Source organism: Crocodylus porosus, unplaced genomic scaffold, assembly GCF_001723895.1.
Source record: "Crocodylus porosus isolate Cpor-Errol unplaced genomic scaffold, CroPor_comp1, whole genome shotgun sequence".
Taxonomy (NCBI): domain Eukaryota; kingdom Metazoa; phylum Chordata; order Crocodylia; family Crocodylidae; genus Crocodylus; species Crocodylus porosus.
Genome location: NW_017728910.1, coordinates 20,779,692 through 20,788,569, shown reverse-complemented (window position 1 = coordinate 20,788,569; position 8,878 = coordinate 20,779,692).

Sequence of the window (8,878 nt, the reverse complement as noted above, 5' to 3'; positions counted from 1 at the left end):
TTCAGACTGGACCTGATGATTTCTGAGGTCCCTTCCAGTTCCTAAGTTGTATGAATCTATTCATCTACTCAGCTCTGCCGCTGAAGTCAAAAGTAAAATTCTTCATTAGGGCTGTGCAAAATTTTGCCAGCAGTTTCATTTCAACTCTGTTTCAACTCGTTTTGAGCTCGAAACAGTGAAATCGAAACAAAACAGAGAGCTTCCATACAGCCTCAAAACAAAACAAGGCCCGTCGAAATGTTTTGAAGCTCAAGCCAGGCTTGCCTGCAGGGAAACAGGAACTAAAATAAGAAGAGGGAGGGGGAAGGCAGGGGGGGAGGAGTGCTCTCATTATTGACTGTGTAACTGGCCAGTGACTGTGATCCTTCCCTGAGGCCCCTGCCAATCCCAGTGCTCTGGGGGAGGGATGCAAAAACTGCATAAAAGGCAGCATTGCTTGAACTGCCCTGCTTTCTGCCTTGGTGTCAGCTGAGTGAGGGTGCACCTTAACACACACGCACACTGTCACCCACTCGTGTCATGAGTTTTGCCTGTCAGCAGCCAGAGGTGCAGGGCCTCAGAACCCAGACTCCCCCTGCACCTACCTCCTTGACTGCTAGCAGGCGTTGTGGCTGCAGCAGGGCCTAGCTAGCCTGCAGCTTTCACCCTGCTGAGCCTTAACACAATGTCGCCCATGTCACAAGTTTTGCTTGTCCACAGCTTGAGGTGCAGTTTCCCCAAAACCCCTACACCTATCACCTTGAAACTTGGCAGGTGTTGTGGCCTCAGCAGGAGCTAGCATGCCTGCAGTTTTGACCCTGCTGTAGCTTAAGACATACATATGACATGAATTTTGCTTTCAAGACTTTGAGGTACAGTTTCCCCAACCCCCCTGCACCTATCTCCTTGAACCTTGGGAGGCTTCATGCCCTCAAAAGGGGCTACCATTCCTGCAAGCTTCATCCCAATCAAAAATGACAAAGTTATAGGCTGTTTTGAGCTTCCCCATTATAGCCTATGGGCAAAACATCGAAACAGTCAAATCGTTTCGATGAAACAAAACAGAACAGCAGTTTCAAATCAAAATGAAATTTGAAACAAAGCGCTGTTCTGTTGAAACGTGAGTCAAAATGGAATGGTGCTGTTTTGCACAGCCCTATTCTTCATTAGGAATTCATTATCTTTGATGGTGGTTTTGCTCTCGACTTTAATGAGAGCAAGATGAAGTCCTGTCTTTCCCATGCCCCTTTCTACACTCCCCCCGACCCCAAAAAGCAATCAAGGTCTAAGACCAAATGAGTCCCAAGGTTCGTAAGAGCTGGGAATTGAACTCAGATCTTTGGGATCTCAAATCATATGGTCATAGATACACACACTCATAGAAATAAAAAAGCTTAACTTGATCATGATTGCTGTGCCAGTTAATCAGATTTGTTACTTGTAGCAATATTACCATTGGAAAGCACACCCTGAGAGAATGAATTTCTCTTGGTGCGTGAGATTTGATAATACCGTGGGCACCACAAAGATTAACAAAAATTAATTCAATAGCTGCCCAGAACAATAAATATAAGGATAGCTTCATCACATAAAATAAACACTCGTTTCTACTGTGTTTTTCTCTGTCAGTTCCTTGACTGAACCTTCATTTTTCTTTGAGTGCCACGTTTGCTTTGAAAACAGATCACTCTCTAATGTTCATATCTGTCTGCCAAAAGGGACTCACCTGTTATCTCCAATTGCAGGCAATTCGAACTTTAAGCAAGCCTGTCTTTATCAACTACTGTTTTAACAGCTGATTAATTAGGGCTACAGGGATCTAGTGGAGGGCTTTATCTGAAGAGCAGCTCAACCATTAGTAGAAGAAACTTCCTTGTACACTCCTAGCTCAGATAACAAGGTAAGATAATAGTTCACAATCCTTCTCTGCCTAATGCAAATAGCAGCCCTCCCTCTTATCCCAACATATAAGAGTCAAACAAATCCCCATGCTATACTTGCTACAGTACCGAATTTCTTGCGCCTGAAATTGAATATTAGAAAGCAGACACCTAAATGACATGCATTGTTAAATCTTAGGAGTTATCATCATTGATGAATTTGGAGCCCATTCAAAAAAAGGAGGAGGTTCAAAGTTAGCCAGTTATTCATGAACTCTCCTGCTCTGCGCACTCATCGTGGACCACCTACTCCTCCTCATACCAAGTTTTCCCCTTCATCTTCCAAATACCTCAACCCCCTGCCCGACATGATTTGAACTTATTGAACATTGCTATTCTATAGGGTAAACAATTTACCAATGAGTGCCTGTCCCTCTAACCAACAAGATTTTTGCAAAAAAAAAAAGTCTTTAAATTGCAATCTTTCAGGCACAAACACCAGGCGTTGGAGAAAAGATTGTAAAAGTTCTCCTGGGTAGAAATGAAAGTTCATATTTCATAGGAGTTCACAGCTGTCCAGGAGAGCTGAAACTCCTTACTAGCTAAGAACTGCTGCCCAGAGGGTTTTTCCATCCATTGACCCCTCTGTCAAATCCTATGAAATTTGAACTTTCATTTCTACCCAGGAGAACTTTTACAATCTTTTCTCCAATGCCTGATGTTTGTGCCTGAAAGATTGCAATTAAAGAAATTGGTTTGCAAAAATCTGGTTGGTCTAATAAAAGATATCATCTCTATTATGAGTGTGGATTGCTTTTTCCTCTAGACTGATACAGCTACAACCTGGATACCTGTCCCTCTACCCTCAATTCTTACCCTCCACATTTTTTGTCTTTGACCTGTGAATTTTCCCTTCTCCCTAATTTCTTTCTGAACCAGGATGGACTGTAACAAGGTTAATCGCAGTCTTTCCATTGATTTCCATGGGCTCTTAAAAGGTGTTGAGGCCACTCAGCATCTTGCAGATTTAATCTTAACTTCTTATTTTCCAAGAAAAGCAGAAAACCCCCCCAACCAATTCTAGCTTTTTGGGAATAACAGACTCTCAGGCTGTACAGAATTTTCTTTAAAAAATTCAAAACTCAGCATTTGCCCCCTTTTTTAATTTACAGACTGCCTGCAGCAAATGCGGTATTTCCAGCCAACCCTCAGCATAAATTTCATTGACTTTGGCTCTGAAATCATCTCTCATTACCTTGGTCTCAGTGCATGTGGTGCAGGCTCCTACCCTGGGGGTGTTTAAGAGGAGGTTAGATGAACACCTTGCTGGGGTCGTTTGACCCCAGTACTCTTTCCTGCCATGGCAGGGGGGCGAACTAGATGATCTGCTCAGGTCCCTTCCGACCCTAGAAACTATGAAACTATGAAATTTCAATTCAGGTTTATTTTTCTGATGCATTTTCAAGTTACACCTAGATGGGCCAGATTCTAAATGGCTGAAGTCACGTGATGTCTCCTCATGATCCATCCCTGGTTACCTGAATCTACCCAATGTGTTCAGGAGAGTTTGCAGATGTTATTTTTTTATTTGCTTTACAGACATCTGCAGAAGAGACACCAGAAGGAGGACCATGCCTCGCATCCCAAAATGATCTTGGGTACAGATAACCCTCCCCAAAAAGACACCACCAGGTGTTGAGAGAAGAGGACTGCTGGGTGGAATTGCTGGTGGCAGGGCCCTTCACAAGGGAGACTATGTGAGCAGAACTCCAAACCTTTACACATTTCATCTCTCTTTTACCAGTATCAAGTTGTTTTATTACAAGGTCTGAGCTTTATATAATTTTGCAATGGTGGGGGATGCTTGAATAGACTGCCAAAAGGAAGCAGCAGCTTCAGAGACTGAGATATAGCAATTAACACGCCTACACAGTAGGCAACAATCTTGCCCTGGCACACTGCAATATGTTATACACACAGTGGCATAATGAGGAGGGGGCAAACAGGGCGACCACCCTGGCTGTCAGCTTGGGAGGAGGGGCGACTGCCAGCAGCCATGCGATCACGGTTGTAACGGCTACTAGAAGTCACTGCTGCCCCTGTGCCACATCCCTACACTGTCATATGCACAAATCGATTTTTCTTTTTTAGAATGGGAAATTAAACAAGGAAAAGACCTTGAGGCTCTTGCTTACAACCCCTTTGTCCTTATTTCTCCCATTCTAACACCCATATGTGCATGTTTAGGCACACCCCCCCCACTGCGGTGGATGCTGACTAATGCTATCCAACATGTATTTCCTGTTGGTAAAGAGTTTAGTAAGCATCACTCTTGCAGGTGGCATTCAAATTTCTGGGGGAAAAGGTGCAGTGGGCCAAATCCTGTTCCCAGACACTCGCTTATAACTCTTATTGAAATGCACATGATTTTTCTTGTGCTTTCTGTGACCTGAACTTGTCCCCAGGATGATCCCTAGTAAATATAGTGAAAATAAATTACACAGGATGATCCCTAGTAAATATAGTGAATCACATTCTGTATGCCTGAATGTCCCATCAACTTTATTGGGGGGGGTGTGCAGATACTCACCGCCTTTCAGGATTTGGCCACATCCTTCTCATGCCTTTTCTACGCACAGTGACATGTAATGCTCTCCTGATTCTAATCCAACATATGCAATTAGCAATTGGTTCCTATGTCTTTACAATGAGCAGGCTCCCTCGGAGACCTTACCTTCACAGACATTAAATTTATCTGCCCTATCAACATTGCTGCTTCTTTCAATTTGATTACAAAAAAAGAGAGAAGTGCCATGGGCCCTGACAATCATGGAAAACCACGTATGCAAGAACAAATCCCCCACCACACCAAAGCAGACTTGGATTAAATAAACCAGCCAGTAGTTCAGAACATCTCGATACATTCCCACCCACCACTGTGAAAACCCAGTACAATTCCTTGATCCAGTCCTCCCAAAGACCTTATTGGTCAAAGCAAAGGCAAAACTAGTTGTCTTGGCATCCTGGGCAGTAGCGAGTGGGAGAGGGGGCAGTTCCTTGAGTGTTAGAGATACTTATCATCTGGCCTTGGAGACTCAAAGACCCCAGCTACTGCTGACGGGTGCATGGGCTGCCACCACTCTGACATGGGCACCGCAGGGGCTGCCATTCTGCCTTCATTTCAACTGCCCCCTCTAAACTGGCACCTGGAGTTTGTGCCCTGCTTACTCATCCCTAGTTATGCTATTGGTTTAAGGAGGTATTAAGAGGCGATTGTGGATCCAGAGAGAGTAACGTTCCAGAGCTAAGGGATCTCTCTCGATATTTATACCTATGTCTCTCTCAAACATCACTCCCTCTTTCATCCTCCTGTCCAGACTTTTCAGCATTCAGTGTGTACCAGATTTCAGTGCATTTCAAATTACCATAGGCACATGCATATCAGAAACTCCTTTTAACAAAAATGTCTCCACACAAAAATACCCTCCCTTCCCATCTCGCTATCTCAGTGATAGCCATACAGCGGCCACTCTTTTGTTTGGCCGAGTGGAACTTCCTTTAACAGGACTATAATCTGAAGAATAAACAGCTTTCTTGTTAGGCTCTCCCTCCGACGTGCTAGCATTTCTATCACTCTGCGTTCGACTGCAGAAGAGTTGATCTTCTACCCCTACAAGTTGCAAAGCCCACACGTCCTTGAGGAGCAGCTGTAGGACAAAGTGACATTAAAATGCTTCCTATATATTTTGAAGACTTTCTCTGCCTATGGTCCTGCCTTTTAAGTTCTCTAGAAATCTCTGTGGCAGAAATGTTTCTTATATATGGCACACTGTAGGGTGTTTCAGGTTTTGGTTGCATAGGGTTGCTTTGTGAGATGTTAAAATGGATAATTTCTAGTGCAATTCATATTGGACTCAGTGGCTCAAGAGGCCCCTTCTAATCGTATTGTCCTACATATCTAATAAGAAGCTGAAAACCAAAGGGAAAAATTACTTCGTTGGCTTGTGTTTATGCCAAGCCCTCCTACTTTGACTCAAAGGGCAAACCCAACCATTTCACAGTAAAACATAATCCCAACGTCATTGCCTGTTCTAGGGGCTAACTTTGTTCCCACTTATGTCTGTTTTGGAAATCTCTTTATAGATTCATAGATGCTAGGGTTAGAAGGGACCTCAACAGATCATCGAGTCCAACCCCCTGCCGAGGAAGGAAAGGGCGCTGGGGTCAGATGACCCCAGCCAGATGCCTATCCAGCCTTCTCTTGAAGACCCCCAAGACACCACCTCCCTTGGAAGCCCATTCCAGCTTTTGGCCACCCTTACCGTGAAGAGGTTTTTCCTGATAGCTAGCCTAAATCTGCTCTCTGTCAGTTTGTGACCATTGTTCCTTGTTACCCCAAGAGGCGCCCCGGTGAACACAGCATCTCCGATCCCTTGCTGCATCCCCCTAATGAATTTGTAGGTGGCCACAAGATCACCTCTCAGCCTTCTCGTGTGGAGGCTGAAGAGGTCCAGGTCCCCCCCATCTCTCGTCATAGGGCTTGTCCTGTAAGCCCCTAACCATATCAGTGGCCTCCTCTGGACTCTCGAGTCTATCAACATCCTTCTTGAAGTATGGTGCCCAAAACTGGATGCAGTCCTCCAACTGTGGTCTGACCAAAGCTGCAGAGAGGGGCATTTGTTTGGGCCATTTTACAAAAGCAATCTTGCAAGAAAAATTAATTTTTACATTAATTTTACCGATTAAACACTTTAGTGTGAGATGGCTATGCTAACCTGCATTTTGTTCCATATTTCTGAGAAGCCCCTATAGGTACAGTATATAATTAAGCATTTTGAAGGACCCCTTTCCTCAGATTTCTGCCATGAAATGAACGACACACATTATCACTCCTAGATTTGCAAGTCACAAAGGGAGGGAGAGGACCCCTTTTATTATAGCGTAATAACATGCTTGCAGTATTTCAACAGTTGTAATGAAACGTGATAGGGATGACAGCCAGGATCTGCTTCCAGAGCTGTCTCAAGCCATTGGCTGAATTGCATACTTCAGAAAATGTGTCATGTTAGAGCGAGAGGCAAAATTCCTAGACATTTGAAAATATCTTAATTTTCATGTTTTGCTCTGATAGGCAATTTTCAGATCACCTGCTTCCAGGACACGTGGCACATTTTTACTTGTTCTAAAAGAAACGCACCTTGTCCTTACTATACTGGGGGCTTAAAAACAATTTTCAAGGTCTGGCCCAGCGATCCTTGGCATTGAACAAAGACAGTGTTGCCAAAACAAAAATCATGAGAGTTGGCAGTACTGCAAAGGGCAAAATGTACACTTGCAAATAAAAAGAGAAAGAGAGATAGAAAGAAAGAATACAGCGAGTCTGCTCCTCTGCTACAGGCTGCACCATCAGAACAAAAATGGTTGTGGAAATCTGACAATGGAGATTTCCTTAGAAAGCTAAGGCTGCAGCTAAAGCACAGTAAATGGAAATCAGGATGCATCAGCTCCGACAATGCTCCTATTCCAGTTAAGACATCCTGGAACACACGCACAGAAAATCCTACTGATGTGCACTAGTATTTTACCTGGCAAAAGACTAAACACAGATGCTGGGTTGCTTGGGCAGATCTAGGATTTTGAAGGGGAGAGGGAGGTGCAGTTAGTGTGGTGCATGATCACATAAGACAACACACAATTTTCTCCAGATAAAAAGAAACTACAAGCCTTACTAATATGCTAGGGGCCTCCAGCTAATCAGTTTAAGGCTGAAGCAGAAACAAATATAACTTGATTAGAATGGGTATGAATTTGCTATATCATATATTATGTATAAAAATGAAACAACTTATGCAAAACATAATCAGAAGATGGTGTTTTTTTAGCTCTATTGTTATTTGAATTACATGTATATCTCTTTCAGAATCATAACAAAATCTAGCCTTCTTGGGCATTTTTACAGTGCATCTAATGCCTCATTGAAAGTTATTTCCACATTTGAGCTGATATTCACCTGAGCTGATGTTTCTACAACTGAATTAATGTTTTTAGCTAGAGTTAAAAGTGGCCTATACAGGTATGAAATAAGAGATACATGAAAAAGAACAGTTAATACGCAGCAGAATTACAGAAAAAAGTTTAGCTTTGATTAGTGGAACATCAAAACCATTAAAAGGGAGAGAGGATCTATAAGACCCTGAATGAAGAGTTATGAATCATGTGACTTTCTCACTGCTGCCTGAATAGAAATGCTACTGACACTGGCAGGCAGTGAAGTTTTGCACTCAGGGTGGACAGGAATGGAAGGGCAGTGTGACTGCACCACCTCGGATCTGCCGCTGCTGGGTTGGGTTCAACAGGATGGGGTGTGCATTTAATAGGTACTATTTATTGCTATTCAAGGCATCTAGCAGCCCACAGTATGGTTTGGTATTATGTACAAGCAGGAGAAGGAATCTAGCACATAAAATGCTATACGTAGGGATAGGCAAGCATGGTATAGATGACAAAAACTGGGCGGTAGCCAAACTACTATCCCTCCTGAAGTGGAAGGGGAAGTACTACCATTACACAATATAGGCTGTTCTTACAAGCACCCAGCCTGATATCCAGACTAGAGAAATTCAGACTAGCTGTGCAAAGGCATTCAAATTGGTTTATGTTCAACTTCAAACTCCTAATTGAACCTTCTTGTGAGGAATGGGATTCCTTCCTTTGCTCCAAATAGACTATGCCTACACGGTGGACAGAGTCCACACAACTCCTTCCCAGACTTCACTATCATTGTTAATTTAATTAACAGAGGTACAAGCCTATTTCTCTACAGGTTGGTTCTCCTCAAGGGTTTCTTTGCCTTCAAGAGACACTCAAACTCTTTGCTACGCTGGCACTAGAGCTAATTAGATTGAGTTGATCGGGAAGCAGCAGCGGGAAGGAGAGGAATCAGGCACACGTGTGTCCCGCACGCACGTGTGCCCCATAACTAACTTCTGACCGGAGGCAGCGGCGGCGGCAGCAGCAGC